The 21,646-nt window shown below is 43.3% G+C and overlaps 2 protein-coding genes across 16 annotated transcripts in view; both read right to left on the minus strand.

The window, feature by feature from the left end:
• Positions 1-18,782, minus strand: part of TPST1 (tyrosylprotein sulfotransferase 1) — a 144,715-nt gene extending 125,933 nt beyond the window's left edge. For all 4 annotated transcript variants that reach the window (XR_004433011.1, XM_033193402.1, XM_033193401.1 and 1 more), the window contains exon 1: positions 18,459-18,782. The gene's annotated coding sequence lies outside the window, so the exon portion shown is untranslated. The remainder of the gene's footprint in view (positions 1-18,458) is intronic.
• RABGEF1 (RAB guanine nucleotide exchange factor 1) overlaps positions 1-21,646 on the minus strand; it is a 1,203,668-nt gene that overhangs the window by 454,159 nt on the left and 727,863 nt on the right. The window lies entirely within an intron of this gene.

Genomic DNA, 21,646 nt, shown 5'->3' on the forward strand with positions numbered 1-21,646 from the left:
AAAAAAAAAAATTCTGTTGGCTCTACTTTCAAGAATCAGACTACTTCTCAACATATCCACTACCACTACTAGCATCTTGCGCCAAGATTACTGACAGGTATCCTTACTTCTACTGCTGCCCACTAGAATCTATTCTCAACTCAGCAGCCAGAGGGGTTCTTTTTTTAATAAAACAAAAGAACTGGGGAAGCTGAGGTGGGAAGATTGCTGATATCCAGGAGGCTGACACCGCAGTGAGCCATGATCGCACCACTGCCCTCCAGTCTGAGCAACAGAGCCAAACCCCAGCTCTAAAAACTAACTTAATTAATTAATTAATTAATTAAATAAAAAGATTGTTCCATTCCTCTGCTCAAAGCCTGATATTTGTTTTCCAAATGGTTACTTAAAGTCTTATTTTGGGCCAGGCACAGTGGCTCACTTACTTTTAAACTCCACTTTGCTGTATTTTCATTACTTTTAAACTCCACTTTGCTGTATTTTCAGACAAGCAGATCAACATTTTCTCAACTAGGACATTTACAGAGCTAAGGCTGATCTAAAAAGAATACCAGAATGGGCCAGGTGCAGTGGCTCACGCCTGTAATCCCAGCACTTTGGGAGGCCGAGGCGGGGACGGATCACCTGAGGTCAGGAGTTTGAGATCAGCCTGGCCAACATGGCGAAACCCCGTCTCTACTAAAAATACAAAATTAGCCAGGCATAAGGGCACATGCCTGTAATCCCAGCTACTCAGGAAGCGGAGGCTTGAGAATTGCTTGAACCCAGGAGGTGGAGGTTGTGGTGAGCCAAGATCGCACCACTGCACCCCAGCCTGGGCAACAAGAGTGAAACTCCATCTCAAAAAAAAAAAAAAAAAAAAAAAAAAAAAAGAATACCAGAATGTTCAGGCTCAGTTTTATCGCCAGGGGAAAGAAAAAGCACTGAAACACTGCTATATACATATCTGAGGAATCACTATTAATAGAACTGCTCTTTCCCAGCAGGCCAAATGAAATAGACTCCCAGAAATAATGCCTTAGAGAAGAGAGTGCTGACATTACATTTCTATACTTACATATTTGCAAATTTTATAAAGTAAGATTGCTAACCAAACACAGGATCAGTCAACAAAAGTAGAGATACAGAGGTCAGTAGCCAGCAAGGCCATGCCCAACACCCAGTGCACACACATAGGCCCAGGTACACACACTCAAGAGCACATTCACCACTTCCTGCTGTTATAATCAGGAACATGGCCATATTCTAGGTCCAAAGAGACACTGGGAACATATTCTAGCAAAAGATAAATTACAGGAATGTAACAACACCCCTAAAAACTGTCTTTCCTTTGTTAATCACTAGTTCCTTGCCTCTCATGCCCATTCATGATCCCAACCAACGTGGCAAACAGCAACAGCCAATACCACTGTGCCTGCTGACTAAACTCCAGTCTGTATCTGGTTTCTCCATTTACTTCTAGCCTGTTAGCAAAAGGAAAAATAATTTTATCACATGCTTGAACTTGCCAATGAATAAACGCACAGAGACAGATTTTGAATGACAGCTTTGCCATGCAGTAGAAACTTCAAATCTGACCTACATGAAACCATTGTTGCAAGATCCATTCTTATGTCAGCTCATGGTCAGAGCACCAACATGGGAACACCTTTTCCTAGCTGCACGTTAGGAGCTGGCACTAGACCCACTAACGAGTAGCAAATGGCAAGAAGAACATGGTATACACAGCTGACAATCTTTGAAAGTCAGCTGACACTCACTTCTTAAAGGAGTAGTAAACTTCAAAAAAACCATACCAAGAACTGGACCTAATGTCTAGAACACAAATGGAGACAGGAGCACAGGTTAAACTAAAGTATAATATCTGTGAAGGTTCAAGTTAAATGAAATGATGTCTCGGTTTTACTTCAGAAATATCTGAGGGCAGACGTGTGGAGGGTATATATGAAATTAGACTGCTATGAGCTCATTGTTGAAGTTGGGTGATGGGTACTTGAGGGCTCATATAGCTGTCTCTATTTCATAATAAAGAGTTAAAATGAAACAAAACAAAATAAAAAATTTAACTTACCACGTTCCAAACTTCTCAGACCTATAAATCAGAAAGTCATTGTTGGCTAAACTATTTCTCTTCTAGGTTCGTCAAGCTCATGTTTATAATCCATTTAGAGCACCCACTATGAGGAACAAAGAAAGCAAATTTGTTCAAATTATATACTCTTATTTGGTAACTCAAGTTTATGCCATTTTTCTACCAACCTTGTAACCTTTTTTTTTTTTTTTGAGACAGGGTCTCACTCTGTCACCCAGGCTAGAGTGCAATGGCACAAAGCTCACTGCAGCCTCCAACTCCTGGGCTCAAGTGATCCTCCCATTTCAGCCTCCTAAGTAGCTGGGACTACAGGGGCATGCAACCATGCCTCGCTAATTTTTTGTTTGTTTGTTTGTTTCTTTTTTGTAGAGACAGGGCCTCCTTATGACGCCCAGGCTGGTCTCGAACCTCTGGCCTCAAGTGATCCTCCTAAATCAGCCTCCCAAAGTGCTGGAATTACAAATATGAACCACCACACCCAGCCCCTCATAACCTTTAGAATGAAAAGTAACTGAATAGAAAAAGTAGAAGAGAAGATGGCACTGAATTAATGTAAAACAAGCCTGGTGTATTAGAGTCAGAAGACCTGGGCTCTAGTCTGGAATCAGTTTTTTCTGAGTCACATGGCACTAGATAAATAACTGAGCATCAGTTCTCTCATCCATAAAATAGAGATAATGATAATCAAACCCTTCTTCACAAGTAATTAGAGTAGAAATTATGAAAGGAAGAAGACAGACTGGGGACAAAATGCAAAAGAAAAAGGGACACCTGCAAGTTCTCCTCACAGCGTTGCTGGGGCAATCACATGGAAACATGTGAAGGGGGTTTTAAAGAACAGGGGCCCAGGACACCCTTCCTTCACTGTCTCCTGTTCATCCTCCACCTTCGCCTTCACCTCCCAGCACTCCTCCCAGGCAGTCTGACCCCCTGAGAACCATTCCCCACTGACATCAGGCCCCTCCACACCCAGCCTCTGCTCATGGTGCCACCTCCAGGATCATGCCACTTTCTCTCTTTTACACATATCTCCTCAGTCAACCTGTCCCTGACTGCCTTTTTCCATCTTTTCCGCACAAAAATCAATTGTTCCCTCTTCTGTAACCTCAAAGTGCTTGGTTAAAAACACATCAGTTTGCACACATACCACTGTATTGTGTGGTTAGTTTACCTCACCAGACTATTTAAGTTCCTTTAAAGCAAAAATTAAAACCTATTCATCATTTAATATGCGGCAGGTACATGAACAGATAAAATACAAAGCAAGGAATTTTTTTTTTTTTTTTTTTTTTTAGACAGAGTCTTGCTCTGTCACCTAGGCTGGAGTGCAGTGGCAGGATCTCAGCTCACTGCAAGTTCCGCCTCCTGGTTTCATGCCATTCTCCTGCCTCAGCCTCCCAAGTAGCTGGAACTATAGGCGCCCGCCACCACACGTGGCTAATTTTTTGTATTTTTAGTAGAGACAGGGTTTCACCGTGTTAGCTAGGATGATCTCGATCTCCTGACCTCGTGATCAGCCTGCCTCAGCCTCCCAAAGTGCCGGATTTACAGGCATGAGCCACCACACCCGGCCTAAGCAAGGCATTTATAGACGAACAGGCAACTAGTGAAACCTTTCTTAAATCTCCTTAAAATACCTACAAAGTCATCTGAAATAAAGCAGTCAACAAATAAACATCAAAAATGAAACAAGGAACTATGAATAAACAGAAAGAAAGTAATCTGGGAGCGAAGAAAAAAACTTTGCAATTTCAATCACTGCCTCAACAAGATATTCTGCAATCAACAAAATGATTACAAAATTCATAGCAGAGAGGAAAAACAGTTTTTCCAAGTCTTTGGAAAGAAAGAGTCCTACAGATATTAACTGCTAGAATACTAACAGTAATCAATGACACAAAATAGAAAAGCCCAGATTTTAAAAAGTCTACTCTGTATTCAAACTTAGGTTTCAAAAGCAACATCACAAAGCGGTGACCAAAGATTAATTTATAGTACTGCATTCCATCACTCACACTCCTACACTTACCCTGCTTCATCTGCAGCCAGCTCCCACTCACACTGTAATGACTCAAATCAATTTGCAACCAAGACTTCTATCCCCATCTCAGACTTGATCATTTAAAGGCTAAGGGACAACTCTATCCGGATGTTCACCGGCATGTCACATTAACAAACACCGAATGAAACCTACCCTTCCTAGTAAATCTCTTCTACTCTTCCCTTTCCTCCATTGGTCAATGAACCACTTTCTCTCTGATTCTCAAGCTCAAAACCAGGGAACTTTTATGTAGTTTCTCCCTTAACCTCTCCATCAGTAACTGGTAAAGTCCTGTCAATTCTTCCTCCTTCATCTCCCTTTACTTGATTTCCCTCCATTTTTTCCCTGCTGATAATTAGGAAAAAAAACCAGTTTAATCCTCACCCTCTTCCTTTTCCATATGAACTCTATAGCCTCCTAAATGGTCTGAGTTCTGACTTCCTTCAGTTAGTTCAATCACTAACTTGTCTGGTCTCAGGAATTATCTTTCTTTTTTTTTTTTTAAGATGGAGTCTCACTCTATTGCCCAGGTTGGAGTACAGTGGCACAATCTCTGCTCACTGCAACATCCACCTCCCAGGTTCAAGCAATTCTCCTGCCTCAGCCTCTCAAGTAGCTGGGATTACAGGCATGTGTCACCACACCCGGCTAATTTTTGTATTTTTAGTAAAGATGGGGTTTCACCATGTTAGCCAGTCTGGTCTCAAACTCCCGACCTCAGGTGATCCGCCCGCCTCGGCCTCCCAAAACATCGGGATTACAGGTGTGAGCCACCGTTCCCAGCCAGGAACCATCTTTCAAACATGCAAATATACTTATGATGTTCCCCTGCTTAAAACTCTTCCACAACTTTCTACTTTTTTCAAAAAAAATTAAAAATCCTCACCATAATGTTAGTACAAGGCCCTTCCTGACCCAGCTCTTGTCTGCTCCCCAGCCTGTTTCACCACCCACCACCCCCACACTCCCCACACACTCACTCAGTGCCACCGTCATCCACCTGAAGCATCCCTTCCTTGTTTGAGCCTCCACATGCACTGCAGCTTTTGCCTGTCTCTCTGCCTGATGACTCTCACTCATCCTTCAACATTCCACTTTAATGCCATCTCTCCTGCACAGCTTTCCTGACAGCTCTCTACCACATACGACACAGGTGTACTTCCTAGTGCCCTCGTACTTACCCTATCATATCATGTCTCACACTACATGGTTACTTTGTCTGTTTTTCCAGTAGACTGTGAGCTCCCTGAAACTAGAGACTTCTGAATGAATTAATGAATTTTAGATTGCCAATAAGGTAATTATGGCTGTAATTAGATTCTATAAGTATAATTAGTTGTGAGTATTGACTATATCTTATCTTTTTCAGTTTCTCCATAGTATATAACAACATACTACAAGCATATTGAGCACTCAATAAATGTGCATTGACTGATCCTGCTAAAACTTTCTCAGTAAAACCCCAGATAGCTAATGCTTTCCTAGGATTAGAACATTAGTTTTTTCTTCTGGTTCCAGTGTTATAATATGGTTTGACTACATTTAAAAAAAAACTAAAAATACAAAGTTCACCTGTTTTTTCCCTTTGACCCTTGCTCTTCTAATCCACTCTCTTTATTGATCAGCTATTTCATCTGCCTCTATCATCACTTCACACTCTCGTTGATGAATGAATCAAAATCTTTTTTGCAATCCCTTACACTTGCTGCAACAAATCATAAGGTTAAAGGAACATTTCTGTTCTAGAATTTTACACATAAGGAAACTGAGGCCCAAAAGGGATAAATAACTTCTTTAATATATTGCTACATGGCAAATTATTCGCCAAGCTGGAACCCAGGTCTGACTGTATACCATGGTACGTCCCAGTCATTATTAGGCTTGGCATGAACAAACAGCCAGGTATGCAACAATTATAGTGCAAATGAAGTAAAGTTAAGAACATGTGCTATTATTTATAAGGCTTTCATTAGCATATAGATTTTAAAAATATACCCAGCTTTTTAACTGTATTTTCTCCAGAATTATCCTATCATGACCATCTCAGATCTAATTAGAATGACAGAAGAAAACTGTAAATCCATGTAGCCATTATGCTTTACTTACAAAAATGAGCAGGATGCATATTTGCACACTTTCTGAAAGTCTCTGAAGATTTCATCTGGGAGAGATTAAGAATGGAGAGCTAGATTTGGTCTCAAGAAGTAACAGATATATAAGAGGCTAGAAACTAGCCTGGCAAATAGCTCTACCTTTCCTGTACATTTTACCAGTTTAGTTTTGCTTTAGCCTAGTCACTCCCATATGAAAGTAGGTTTCTCATGTTTGTTGTGGGAAATTATGCCTCTAACCCAAAATTAGTTGGAGCTGGAATTTTGTGATGTTCTCTATGAAAAGCTGGGCATCAAATCTTTGATCAGAAACCACTATTATGGCCAGGTGCAGTGGCTCATGCCTATAATCCCAGCACTCTAGGAGGCTGAAGCGGGTGGATCACTTGAGGTCAGGACTTCGAGACCAGCCTGGCCAACATGGTGAAACCCTGTCTCTACCAAAAATACAAAAAAAAAAATTAGCCAGGCATGGTGGCACACGCCTGAAGTCCCAGCTACGCAAGAGGCTGAGGCAGAGGCTGCTGTGAGCTGAGATTGTGCTACTGCACTCCAGCCTAGGTGACAGAGCCAGACTCTGTCTCAAAAAAAAAAAAAAAAGGAAACCACTATAACAACAATTTTGGGGTTTTTTTGAGATGGAGTCTCACTCTGTCGCCCAGGCTGGAGTGCAGTGGCATGATCTCTGCTCACTGCAAGCTCCACATCCTGGGTTCATGCCGTTCTCCTGCCTCAGCCTTCCAAGTAGCTGAGACTACAGGTGCCCGCCACCACGCCTGGCTAATTTTTTTGTATTTTAAGTAGAGATGGCGTTTCACTTGTGTTAGCCAGGATCATCTCAATCTCCTGACCTCATGGTCCGCCTGTCTCAGCCTCCCACAGTGCTGGGATTACAGGCGTAAGCCACGGTGCCCAGCCCTATAGTAACAACTTCTGGCGGGGTGCGGTGGCTCACACCTGTAATCCCAGCACTCTGGGAGGCCGAGGCGGGAGGATCACGAGGTCAGGAGATCAAGACCATCCTGGCTAACACGGTGAAACCCTGTCTCCACTAAAAATACAAAAAATTAGCTGGGCCTGGTGGCGAGCACCTGTAGTCCCAGCTACTCGGGAGGCTGAGGCAGGAGAATGGCATTAACCCAGGAGGCAGAGCTTGCAGTGAGCTGAGATCGCGTCACTGCACTCCAGCCTGGGCGACAGAGCAAGATTCCAACTCAAAAAAAAAAACAAAAAAAAAACAATTTCTATGGGCAAAACTGAATTTTCATTGTCTTCTTATACCTTTCCAATAATTATAAAAACGTATCAGTACTGTTACTTAATTTTTACAGGGTAGAAAATCTTACTCATACATTTCAATTAAATGTTACATATATTAAATGAGCATATAAATGAGTATGATTTATGATCTGCCTTCAAAGAACTAGCAACTTAGCAAGGACAGAAGACAAGAAACTAACCATATATGCCATGATAAAATAATAAAAAGATCATACAAAAGGCATGAACAAAGACATATGTGCATTTCAAGGAAGGATCACATCCATGGGCTCAGAAGAGGCTACATGAAGAAAATGACATCAGAATGAATCCTAAGGGGGACCGGGCGCAGTGGCTCACCCCTATAATCCCAACACTTTGGGAGGCCAAGACAGGCAGATCACTTGAGGTCAGGAGTTTGAGACCAGCCTGACCCACATGGTGACACCTTGTCTCTAAATACAAAAATTATCTGGGCATGGTGGTGGGTGCCTGTAATCCCAGCTACTCAGGAGACTGAGGCAGGAGAATCACTTGAACCTGGGAAGCGGAGGTTCCAGTGAGCCAAGATCGCACCACTGCACTCCAGCCTGGGCGACAGAGCAAGCCTCTGTCTCAAAACAAAAAAAAAAAAACAACAAAAGAAAAGAAAAAGAGCAAACAAGACCAAAACCATCAGAAGGAAGAAAATAATAAAGACTACAGTGAAATAAATAAAACAGAAAATAGAATAGAGAAAATCAACAAAACCAAAAACTGGTTCTTTGAAAAGATCAGAAAAATTAACAATCTTTTAGCTAGACTGACCAAGCACAAAAGAGAGAAGACTCAAATTATGAAAATCAGTAATGAAAAGGAGACATAACTACCAACCCTACAAAAATAAAAGTGATCATAAACAACTGTAATCCAACAAATTAACCTAGATAAAATGGACAAATTTCTAAAAGATACAAACTATTAATAGTAATTCAAGAAAATATTAAAAATCTGAATAAATATATAACAACTAAAGCAAGTGAAAGAGTAATTAAAAATTTTCCACAAAGAAAAATCAGGACAAGATGGCTTCACTGGTAAATTCTATCAAACGTTAAAAAAAAAAAAAATTGATACTAATTCGTTTTAAAAATATGTATTAGGAGGCTGGGCGTGGTGGCTCATGCCTGTAATCCCAGCACTTTGGGAGGCCAAGGCGGGTGGATCACGAGGTCAGGAGATTGAGACCATCCTGGTTAACATGGTGAAACTCCATCTCAACTAAAAATACAAAAGATTAGCTGGGCGTGGTGGCAAGCACCTGTAGTCCCAGCTACTTGGGAGGCTGAGGCAGAAGCATCACGTGAACCCAGGAGGCGGAGCTTGCAATGAACTGAGATCACACCACCATACTCCAGTCCGGGCAACAGAGCAAGACTCCATCTCAAAAATAAATAAATATATATTAGGGTCAGGTATGGTGGCTCACGCCTGTAATCCCAGCACTTGGGGAGGGTAGGCTGAGGTGGGCAGATCACGAGGTCAAGAGACGGAGACCATTCTGGCCAACATGGTGAAACCCCGTCTCTACTAAAAACACAAAAATTAGCTGGGCGTGGTGGCACATGCCTGTAGTTCCATCTACTTGGGAGGCTGAGGCAGGAGAATGGCTTGAACCCGGGAGGCGGAGGTTGCAGTGAGCCAAGATTGCGCCACTGCACTCCAACCTGGTGACAGAGTGAGATTCCATCTCAAAAAATATATATATATAGTTGGCCGGGCACGGTGGCTCAAGCCTGTAATCCCAGCACTTTGGGAGGCCAAGACGGGCGGATCACGAGGTCAGGAGATCGAGACTATCCTGGCTAACACTGTGAAACCCCGTCTCTACTAAAAAAATACAAAAAACTAGCCGGGCGAGGTGGCGGGCGCCTGTAGTCCCAGCTACTCGGGAGGCTGAGGCAGGAGAATGGCGTAAACCCGGAAGGCGGAGCTTGCAGTGAGCTGAGATCCGGCCACTGCACTCCAGCCTGGGCGACAGAGCGAGACTCCGTCTCAAAAAAAAAAAAAATATATATATATATATATATAGTTAATATAATATAGATTAATATATTAAATATATATTTAAAAACATATATTAATATGTATTTATATATTTAATGCACATATCTTATAAATTGTTTATTATAATATATAATATACATACATGTAAAAAATCTATAAAATATATATTTAAAAAACCAACAAAAATATACACATAAGTATATAATACATATTTAAAAACATATTAAACGTATATTATGTATTTTTGTTGTTGGTGGTGGTGTTTTTTTTTTTTTTTAGGCAGGGTCTCACACTGTTGCCCAGGCTGGAGTACAGCGGCAGGATCTCGCCTCCCCTCCCAGGTTCAAGAGATTCTCCTGCCTCAGCCTCCCAAGTAGCTGGTACTACAGGTGTATGCCGCCACACCATGCTAATTTTCATGCTTTTTTGTAGAGACGGGCTTTCATCATGTTACCCAGGCTGGTCTTGAACTCCTGGGCTCAAGCAATCTGCCTGCCTTGGCCTCCCAAAGTGCTGAAATTACAGGCATGAGCCACCGCACTGGCAACACCAATTCTTAACGACACTTCCGAACTCATTATATACGGCCAATTTTAATTGGATTTTGAAACCAAAAATATTACAAAAATAAATTGCAGCTCGCTATTTATAAATAAATATAATTTATATTTATACTTATAAATACTTAAAAATTACAAAAAATCAGTAAATATGGGGTAATAATAAATATTACTCTAAAAATGAGATAAAGGACAATATTATATATGATTCTGTTTTTATGATGTGTTCAAAATAGATATTTCTATTCTATATAATATAAACCTATAAAGACATAAAATAGATTAGTGGTTGCCTAGGGATGGAGAGGATGAAGAGTAGGAGAGGATAACGGCTAAGGAGTGCGTGGTATGGTTTTTTCGTGGGTAGTGAAAATGTTCTAAAACTGTTTGTGGTAATGATGTACAACTATATAAATATACTAAAAGTAAATGAATTTTATACTTTAAATGGTTTAACATGTGGCATGTGAATTATATCTCAATAAAGCTGTTACAAAACAAAACGCAGGCTGGGAGCTACATGCTCCTTCTAAGGTGACTGTCTACTAAAACATACAGTTTAAATATTATCTATAACTCCTAACATAATATCCAAAATGTCCAAGATACAATCAAAAGTCATTCATCATAGCAAGAACGAGGAAAACCACAATTTGAATGAGAAAAGACAGTTAACAGATGCCAACAACACGATGAATCAGATGTTGGAATGATCTGACAGAGATTTTAAAGTAGCCATTATTCTTTAACAAGCCATTATATACACTCTTTAAACAAATGACGAAATAGAAAATCTCACCAAAGAAGTAGAATAGACAATAAAGAACCCAATAAAAATTATAGCACTGAAAAACAACCAAAATAATAACTCGGTGGGTTAGCGCAATAGCAGAATGAATATAACACAGGTAAGAACTAATAAACTTGAAACAAGAATTACCCAATCTAAAAAACAGACAAAAAAATAAGACTGGAAAAAAATTAAAAGAAAACAGTGCCTCACATCCTGTGAGACAGTAGCAAAAGATCTAACATTCAGTCACAGAATGAAAGGAGACAGAGAGTAGTACTGAAAAATTATTCTATGAAGTGACTGAAAACTTCTCAAATGTGATAAAAAGATGAATCTGCAGCTCAAGAAAATAAGAGAACTCCAAACAGGAAAACCCAAAGAAATTCGTGCAGACACATCATAATTTAACTTCTGAAAACTAAAGACAAAGAAAAAACCTCTAAAGCAGTTGGAGAGAGAGGATGTTACCTATAAGAAAATGAATTCTAATGACAGGGTTTCTCATCTGAAAAAAGTTTCTCAACATTTCTCAAATGTTAAAAGCAAAGAAATGTCAACCACAAATCCCATAAAAAGAAACAGCTGACAAAATCTTAAGAAAAAACAAAGAACAAAAGAACACAAAAGATTCCATGGTTTATATCTAAGCCCTGAGAAATCAGAAAATAGAAAACACGCTGAGGTCAGGTGCAGTGGCTCATGCCTCAGCACTTTGGGAGGCCTACGTGGGGGAATCACTTGAGGTCAGGCATTCGAGACCAGCCTGGCCAACATGGTGAAACCCTGTCCCTACTAAAAATACAAAAATTAGCTGGGCATGGTGGCGGGAGCCTGTAATGCCAGCTACTTGGGAGGCTGAGGCAGGAGAATCTCTTGAACCCGGGAAATGGAGGTTGCAGTGAGCCGAGACTGTATCACTGCACTCCAGCCTGGGTGACAGAGCAAGACTCAATCTCAAAAAAAAAAAAAAGAAAAGAAAAAAAAAGAAAATACACTGATATCAGTAGATGAGCAATCACAGGTGTTTCCTGTAACAGTGCTTAAATATATAGGAATTATTTATTTCTTCCTACCTATCACCAATCCCAGTGAGATTCATTTAGGTATAGGGCTTGCTTAAGGCATATTCCTTACTTCCTTAATTTTCTTAGTTAAAAAGAAATTGTTATGCCACTGTTCAAGATCTTTTATCAAATTGATAGTTTTTGTTCTAGTTAAAAATTTAAAAAGCTCATGAGCCTAAAATCAGAGCTATTTGTTTTAAAAAGATACAAGATCAATATACCTTAATCATATTAAATAAAGTCTATTTTAAATAGTATCTTCTAAAGACAAAGCCTGAATGAACCTCTGTATAACTGTCACAGCTTAACCACCTTAAAAGCCAAGACATTACAGAGCAAATAATACTTATCTTAATCCACTCCAATTTATAAAAATTGTTTTGGGTTTTTTTTGTTTGTTTCTTTTTGAGACAGAGTCTTGCTGTGTCGCCAGGCTGGAGTGCAGTGGCGCAATCTCGGCTCACTGCGACCTCCGCCTCCTGGGTTCAAGGGATTCTCCTGCCTCAGCCTCCCACGTAGCTGGGACTACAGGCACCCACCACCATGCCCAGCTAATTATTATATTTTTAGTAGAGACCAGGTTTCACCACGTTGACCAGGATGGTCTCCATCCCTTGACCTCGTGATCCCCCCCCGACTTGGCCTCCCAAAGTGCTAGGATTACAGGCGTGAGCTACTGTGCCTGGCAACATTGTATGTTTTTAAAACAGGAATGACTTATGCATATTTGACCAGTGACCTGTTAAGCAGCAAAGAAACAACTGATCAGTTTGCAAAATCATGAGTTCAAGCTCTGTTTTATATCACTTATCAACTGATTTATTCAACCAACTTTTATCAAGTTTCTAAAATATATCAAGTACTATGCAAGGCAGTGATGAAAAGACAAATAAGGCATGGTTTCAGACTTCAAGGAATTCCTTAGTTATAAAAATGGACCCAGCAGAAATAAAATGTGATAAGTCCTTTAATAGGTAAATGTACACAAGAAACTATGTCAACGAAGGCAGGATTTATCCTGGTGTGTGTGTGTGAGAGACAGAAAGAGAAGCAGACAGACAGACAGGGTCTCATTCTGTCACTCAGGCTGGAGAGCAATGGCATGATCATAGCTCACTGCAGCCTCAAACTCCTGGGCTCAAGCAATCCTCCTGCCTCAGCCTTCTACATGGCTGGGACTACAGGCATGTGCCATCACACCTGGCTAATTTTTTCATATTTTGTAAAGATGGGGATCTTGCTTTGTTGCCCAGGCTGTTCTGAAACTCCTGGTCACAAGCAATCCTCCCACCTCAATCTCCCCAAACTCTGGGATTACAGGTGTGAGCCACCACACTCAGCTATCCTGATATTTAAAGGATGAGTTACTACTATTGTTCTTCAGGGTTCTATCACTCCCTCTTTGGGCTCTCAGCCCAGTTCTCAGTCCTAGCTACCTATCTCATGGGAAGCATCTTTAAAGTAACAAGGTCTGGACCTGCACCAGACCAAATGATACAGAATCCCTGTGGATGCCTCGATCCCCCATCCTCATTCTTTCAAAGCTCCCCAGGTGGTTTTTAAGTAGTGCCTATGTTGAAAATCACTGAACCAGGCAATCTCACCTACTTCTGATGACTTCACTTTCAATTCTAGCACAGACCCTCCTTATACATCTCCATCTTCAGGGTCAACTGTTCTCTCAGGCTATTTCCTGGGCATCAAGATGTTATCATTGGCTTTCTCCTTTTCCCTGAAAATGTGTTTCTTTTCCTGCATTTCCTACCTGGATGAACAGAACCACCATTGCCCAGACACACAAGCCTGAACTCAGTAAGTCATCCTTGACCCTTCCTTCTCCCTCTCACCTATACACCTAACCAGTTCTCCTTACTCCACAAATTCACTCCCAAATCTAACCTCTTGGCCTCACTGGCCTCATCATCTTTCACCTACATTCCTATAATGACTGCCTTAATTGGTCTTTGTGCACCTAGTCTTGCCCCTCTCTAACCTGTTCTCTACAATGCTACCAGAGATCAGAGTAATTTTTCTGAAAATACACCTGGGGCCAGGTGCAGTGACTCACACCCATAATCCCAACACTTGGCGAAGTCAAGGCAGAGGGTTACCTGAAGCCAGGAGTTCAAGACCAGCCTGGGCAACATAGCAAGACTCCCATCTCTAGAAAAATAAATAAATATAATCAAAATATACCTGGTCACAATACTCATTCATGTTACCTGCCAGAGTAGGGGATGCAGACATGAATCAAAACCCATCCTGATTTCAAAGCCCTACCATTAGAGTAGAGAAAGACATATAAACAAGTAAATGACAGTAGAGATGAAGAGAGATGGATTGCAGGCAGATGTGGGAAGGCTTTACTGCAGAGGTAACCAGACGCCTGTATAATCTACAGGTGGAAAATCTAAAATTATTCCACTGTATAATCTAAGTGGAAAAATGCATTCCATGGAGAAAGAGAAACATAAAGCCATTTAGGCATGTTCAGCTAATGGAGGTGATTTTATATGGCTGAGGCAAAAGGCAGCACATGCAGCAAGATACAAAGCCTGAGATGGGAACAAGACAGACTTTGTAAGATCTGCCCAGGATGAAATCCTTCAAAGCTTCCTCGCTATCATCAGGATTATGTGTTAGGACACACAAGGTCATCCATGAGCGGCTCCTATATACCTTCCCAGCCTCATCGCTCATCGTGCCCAATCTCCAGCCTTTCCAAATTACCAGTTCTTTCCCAAAAACACCAGGTTATCGCACTTTTTTTTTTTTTTTTGGAGATGCAGTCTCACTCTTGCCCAGGCTGGAGTCAGCTCACTGTAATCTCCGCCTCCCAGGTTCAAGCCATTCTCCTGTTTCAGCCTCCTGAGTAGCTGGGATTACAGGCACTCACCACCATGCCTGGGTAATTTTTGTATTTTTAGTAGAGATGGGGTTTCACCATGTTGCCCAGGTCTTGATGGTCTTGATCCACCTGCCTCAGCCTCCCAAAATGGTGGGATTACAGGCATGAGCTACTGCACCCAGCCTATGACACACTTTTCTATATGTTACCCTCTCTTCCAAAATGCCCATCTCCCCTTACCTTTCCTTATCTAGATTTAGCTCTTCTGAAAACTTAGTTTACTGAGCGCTATGTGCCTGGCAATTTGCTAGAAACTGGAGATACAATGAGATATGATGCAACCCTTTTCCTTAAAGAGTTCACTCTCAAGTCAGGGAGAAAAATAAGAAAACAGAACATAATAAATAGTAAAAATGGTCTGGGCACAGTGGCTCACCCCTGTAATCCCAGTACTTTGGGAGGATGAGGCAGGCGGATTGCTTGAGGTCAGGAGTTTGACACCGGTCTGTCCAACATGGTGAAACCCTGTCTCTACTAAAATTACAAAAATTAGCTGGGTGTGGTGGCAGGCGCCTGTAATCCCAGCTACTCGGAAGGCTGAGGTACAAGAATTGCTCAAACCCAGGAGGCAGAGGTTGCAGTGAACTGAGATGGCACCACTACACTCCAGCCAGGGCAACAGACCAAGACTGTGTCTCAAAAAAAAAAAAAAAAAAAGTAAAAATGGTATAAGTGGTAAAAATGGAGATGGAAGTATGTACAGAGTGCTGTGGGAACACAAAGAAAAGTCACCTAACCCAAACTGAGGAGAAAGGGTAGTCAGAAAAAGTCCTAGATGCCTGTAGACAGAAACATGTCCTCACTCCAGGGTGATGCTCCCAGAGCACCCTGTAGTCATCTCTGTCAAAGTCTTGATTGTACTATAGTGAATGGTCTGTTTCTTTACTGCTTTTTTCTCTGGATTACAAAGGGCCCAGGAAGGAGATGCGCCCATGCTGCAGAAGGCCTGGAAGGACTGGCTCAACATGCTAAGGGTTTGGGAGCTGATGAGAATTTTTAAAGAAAACAAGCAGCATGATCAGATTGATGTCTCAGAAATGGAACCAATTCCAGCAGCAATGTGGAGGATGAAGTAGAACTACAGGACCCAGAGGTTCAGAAAAAGCATAACCGAGGTCTGAACCAGTCTTCTGGCAATGAAGAGAGAGGAAAAAAAAGATCTTATGAAGAAAGGGGGAAAAAAGATCTGAGGTAGCAACAATAGGATCTATGCTAGACTTAATGTGAGGAGAAAAGAAGATGATTTTAAGGTTTTTAGAGTAAAGATCTTAAAATAGGAATGTTTGTATATGTGCTTGAAGGGGGCTATGGGTGGAGAGAAAGGGAAGGAAAAGGTAACCACATTTGAAGTAATCAAGCATCCACATACAGCTATGCAGAAGGCAGATGAAAATTAGAACTTGAGGTTCCAGAGAAATGGGGACCAAATAGATGTCTTCAAAAACCATAAATATACAGGTGCTATTTGAAGCCACGACAGGACATGTAATCACACAAGGAAATTAGAGAAAAGAACAAAAACGAAACCCTAAGGAATGCCACGTTAATCTGAGAAGAATAAAAAAAGAAAAGGGAAGCATCAAGAAAAGCTTTGTTTTGGTCTGAATGATGGAAACCTGAAGATGTATACCGTCCAACAGAAAAAATAATAATATGGGAAGAGATTAGCTTTAGAAAGGAAGACCCCTCTTCCTCTGAGATCAAAAGAAAGGATATTAGAAATCAGGTACAGACAGGCACAGACAAAAATGACAGCTCCTTAAGAGTTCAGGGCCGATGCCCACCAATTTCTTCTGTGGAGTTAAGAGGCAAAATAAGCAATGAAGCGAAGGCAAGAGTAGGACAAAGAGTCAGAGAAGAATGGTGAAGATCTATAAACAGCCATTTAGATTTTAGGACATAAGAGGAATCTAGAGAGTAAGTCAAAGGATCTCCAGGATCCAGAAGTGCAGAAACAGCACCCAGCAGCTTAGTTACATGATTTTCGCCAGCCTGCCCTGGGAGCCCAGGAGCAGAAAAAGCTGACTGATTGTCCAGGCTTGAGACCATCAGAGCAAAGGTGGCAAGAATAGTACAGGGCCAATGACAATGCTTTTATCATTTTAAAAAGTCAAATGTATTTTACTCTTTTTTAAAAATCAACTCGCTACCTCCTCCGAGAGCGAGTGTTTGGAGAGGCGGAGGGAGAGGGGTGGATAATTCCTCTCACTCTTAGAGGACTTGTAAGAAGTTTCATTCTTAAGCATATCTGGTCTGTACAGCAGCTGATTCCAGGAAATCCAAATCCTGATTCCTTCTGGTTCTTAAAAGATGAAAATTCATTGAAGCTCCCTGGACTATCCAGCTAATAGATAACCACACGAAACATTGCTTATATACTATGCCATTTTAGCTGGGAGGTAGGGGCTCTTTCTTTCCTAAAAAGAAAGGTTCCCTAAACACTGCAGATGGGGATGGAGAGGGGATGGGGAGTAATTATACTGCAAAGCTCGCGGACTAGCAGCCTAAGAATCCTTTACAAAGGCAATTAACATAAAACAATACATGGCACAGATAGCAGAATTGTTTCTTCTTAATGAATGCAGTAAGTGACCATTTAATCGCTTTACTGGAGTTCACCAATTTCTCCTGCCATCTCCCATACTATTCTTCAGGCAGAGTCAAATCCCTGTGGACAATGGACTTCTTGCTACCATCATCTGGAAAGTACAAAAGGCCTGGAAGGAGGAAGAGGCTAACATGCGTGACCACCCACCATATGCCAGGCCTACTGTGTGCTAGACTCTGGGCAAGGGAGTTTACATGTTATGGGGTGCAGCTCATGTAAGGACGAATGAAGATACTACACTATGGACCTGAGCTGGGCGCAGTGGCTCACGCCTGTAATCACAAAACTTTGGAGGGCGAGGCAGAAGGATCGCTTGAGGTCAGGAGTTCGAGGCCAGCCTGGGCAACATAGCGAGACTCTCTCACTTAAAAAAAAAAAAAAAAAACGATGGATCTGACATTCCAGAGAGTGGGAAAGTGTCTGGAGGTTTAAGTGTAAGGGAAGTAAAAGGAGATCGCGATGGTGGGTGGTCAAAGTGAGGGGAGAAGAGGCGAGTTGGGAAAGGAAAGTACTTAGGAGCAAAACGGCAAGACCCAGGGACACCTGGAGGGGGGCGGGCGACTGCCATGCAGACAGGACAACGTACAAAGGGTAGGATGATGGGGCGATGAGCTCGAGAAGAGCAGCCGGGGTAGAGGTGGGGGCAAATGTCCGATCCCGGCGAGACGAGGGTCTCATTCCTGGGGACTGCGAGGCTAGGACGTGGTCCCAGGGCTGCGAGAAGGGAGAGAAAGGGCAGAGGGGAGAGGCCCCCGCGGCCGGGGAGAAGCCGAGCCCGGGAAACGCCGGCGATGGGGGAAGGGGCGTGGGAGCAGGGGCCGGACGGGCCAGACCCGGGGCTCTGCGCTTGGGGGTGGGGTTGGACAACCGGGAGGCAGCGGGCAGGAGGCGACAACGGGCCAAAGGATGTCTCGGGGCCGGGAGTGAGGAGATGAGAGGGGAGCGGAGCCGCACCGAGCGCCGCATCCCCCTTACCTAGGATGAGAGAGGAGCCGCCGCGCCGCCTGAACGGCATCCTGGCCTCAGCCGCTAGTCCCACCGCCTTCGGTGGGGGGCCACTCGGGAGCCCGCCCTCACTGCCAGGCGCCAGCAGCTGCCAGCCCGGACCGGCCCCGCAGAAGAGCCCCGTTCCGACCCGCACCCGAGGCCGCCTCAGCAGCGACTCCAGCGGTCGCCGCCTCAGCGCGGACCTCCAGGGTCCGGGGCGGTGGCGGGATCACACAAGTGCTGCGATTGGCTGAGCGGGCGATGTGTCGGCTGCTCTGATTCGTGGGTTCCGGCCGGCTGCCCACTGAGGGAGGTGGAGCTGGGCATGGACCTGGGTCCGGCCGGCGCCGAGGGGCGGGGGTCTGACGTCGCAGCCGGCCGCGCACCCACAGCCCTGCCCGTGCGCGCTCCCTAGGGGGCTTCCCGGCAGCCGCTGGCCTGGCGGGGTGGTTGCCCTAGCAACGGCGCGCGTGGCTTGGCTGCAGGGGAGCCGCGGGCAGGTGGCGATCCTCACCACCCCCACCCCCCACGTGGGTGGCCCAGAGGCCTTCATCAGTGAAACCCTAGGACAGGACAATAAAATGAGTTTTTCCTGATAATTCCCCTCCTCTGCTTCAGAGCCCACCTTTGCCCGTTGCTGGCAGAGGAGCTGTCATCTCCTGGGGAGATAACGCGCAAATGCAAATAACGAACGCAAACACTATTTCATCCGCACTGAGAGTGTAGACGTGCAATAGTCCCTCCCAACCACAGAGGTGGGGGGCTGACGCCCTAAAATAAAGAAATAAAAACTAGGAAGGGAGAAAAAGGCAAAGAGGCAAAAAGAAGGGTGGGGAAAGGGCAGACATTTCACAAAATTATCCATTCATTTTACAGTTTCTTCCTAGAGACACGTCTACACCAGATTCTGTCAAGGCAATTATTTCTACTGTGTTGACATGGATTGGAGAAGGCATGAGTGCAGAATCTAACAGCTGTATTCAAAATTACTGTCTACTAGGCCAGGTGCGGTGGCTCACGCCTCTAATTACAGCACTTTGGGAAGTCAAGTCTAGTGAATTACCTGAAGTCAGGAGTTCGAGACCAGCCTGGCCAACATAGTAAACCCCCGTCTCTGCTAAAAATACAAAAATTAACTGGGCATGGTGGTGGACGCCTGTCGCCCAGCTACTCGGGAGGCTGCAGCAGGAGAATTGCTTGAACCCAAGACGGTAACTACCTTCTTTTGCACATAGTATAATATTTTCAAAGTTCATCCATGTTGTAGCATGTATCGGCACTTCATTCCTTGTTATGGCCAAATAATATTCCATTGTACGGACATCGCCTTTTTTTTTTTTTTTTTTTGAGAAGAGTCTCATTCTGTCTCCCAGGCTGGAGTGGAGATATGTGATCTTGGCTCACTGCAACCTCCACCTCCTGGGCTCAAGGGATTCTCGTGCCTCAGCCTCCAAAGTAGCTGGAATTACAGGCATGTGCCACCATGCCTGGCTAATTTTTGTATTTTTAGTAGAGACGGGGTTTCATCAAGTTGCCCAGGCTGATCTTGAACTCCTGGCCTCAAGTGATCTGCCTGCCTTGGCCTCCCAAAGTGCTGGGATTACAGGCATGGCCACCGTTTCTGGCTGGACATCACCTTTTATTTATCCATTAATCCATTGATAGACATCTGTTTCTATTTTTTTGGCTATTACTCATGATGCTGCTATGCACATTTGTGTAGAAGTTTTTGTGTGGCCCTCATTTGATCTTTACAGCAACTGTCTAAGGTACATATATCTCCTTCTACAGATAACCAACTGACTGGGTATGGTGGCTCACTCCTGTAATCCCAGCACTTTGGGAAGCCCAGGCAGAAGGATCCTGTGAGTCCAGGAGTTCTAGGCTGCAGTGAGCCGTGATGGCACCACTGCAGTCCAGCCTGGGTGACAGAGTGAGACCTTGCCTCTCACCCAAAAAAAAAAAAATATATATATATATATATATGTATGTATGTATACACCCACACACCCACACACACAGATAAGAAAATTGACTATAAGACAGTAGACAGCAATTTTGTTATTTGTTTTTGTTTTGAGATGGGTTTCGCTCTTGTTGCCCAGACTGGAGTGCAATGGTATGATCTTGGCTTACTGCAACCTCCACCTCCCAGGTTCAAGTGATTCTTCAGCCTCAGTCTCCCCAGTAGCTGGGATCACAGGCGCCTGCCACCATGCCCAGATAATTTTTTTTGTAGTTTTAGTAGAGACACGGTTTCGCCATGTTGGCCAGGCTAGTCTTGAACTCCTGACCTCAGATGATCCGCCTGCCTCCGCCTTCCAAAGTGTTGGGATTACAGGTGTGAGCCACCGCACCCAGCCTTTGTTTTGTTTTTAGAGACAGGGTCTCGCTATGTTGCCCAAGCTAGTCTCGAACTTCTGACCTTAAGCGATCCTCTAACCAGTTAAGCAAGGGCCAAGTTCCATTCTGCTTTCTACATTTCAGACCTCTTCAGGAAAAGGATTCACCATGACCTCAGTAATACAGAAGCCACCGCCGGTGCACAGCCCCTGCCAGGCTCTCTCCACAAAGTGGAGATGGAGATCTGAGATGACCTCCCACACTGCCCAGAAAATCCTGCCCCCACCTATAAGACCTGGAAGAATAATTGAGTAGCCACGTGGGGAGCTGACACTGGTCCTCCTACCACATATTAAACTGTGAGAACGAATTCCAGATGTGGGAATTCAGTAAGAACAAAGGACACAATCCTTTCAGTGAAACCTGTCACATGGCAGGATGTCTCACTGAGCAGGACAGCTTCAGGCAACCCAGGGACTACACTGTCTGTAGCTGACAGGGTCTAACCTTTGAGGCAGAAGTAAGAAGCAGCTTGATCTGAAGCAAAGCTCAGGGTTATTGAGAACAAGATGAACTTTTCCTGCTTTCTAAATCTGCCCCAACACATATAGTACATCTGCTAGTAGGAAAAAAGACTCCAAAATATACTCAAGTGAAAAGAACAAAGTTCAAAACTGTGTGTATAATATACCCATTTGTATATATTTAAAATACACACACACACACACACACACACTTCTTATTTTCAGAGGCAATATCAAGAAAGATGCACACATTAAGTTGGTAACAGTTTTGTCTCTGAGAGGGAAACTGAAGGACTTGGACACAGGAGC

Source organism: Trachypithecus francoisi, unplaced genomic scaffold (genome assembly GCF_009764315.1).
Source record: "Trachypithecus francoisi isolate TF-2019V2 unplaced genomic scaffold, Tfra_2.0 Lachesis_group4, whole genome shotgun sequence".
NCBI classification, from domain to species: Eukaryota; Metazoa; Chordata; class Mammalia; order Primates; family Cercopithecidae; genus Trachypithecus; species Trachypithecus francoisi.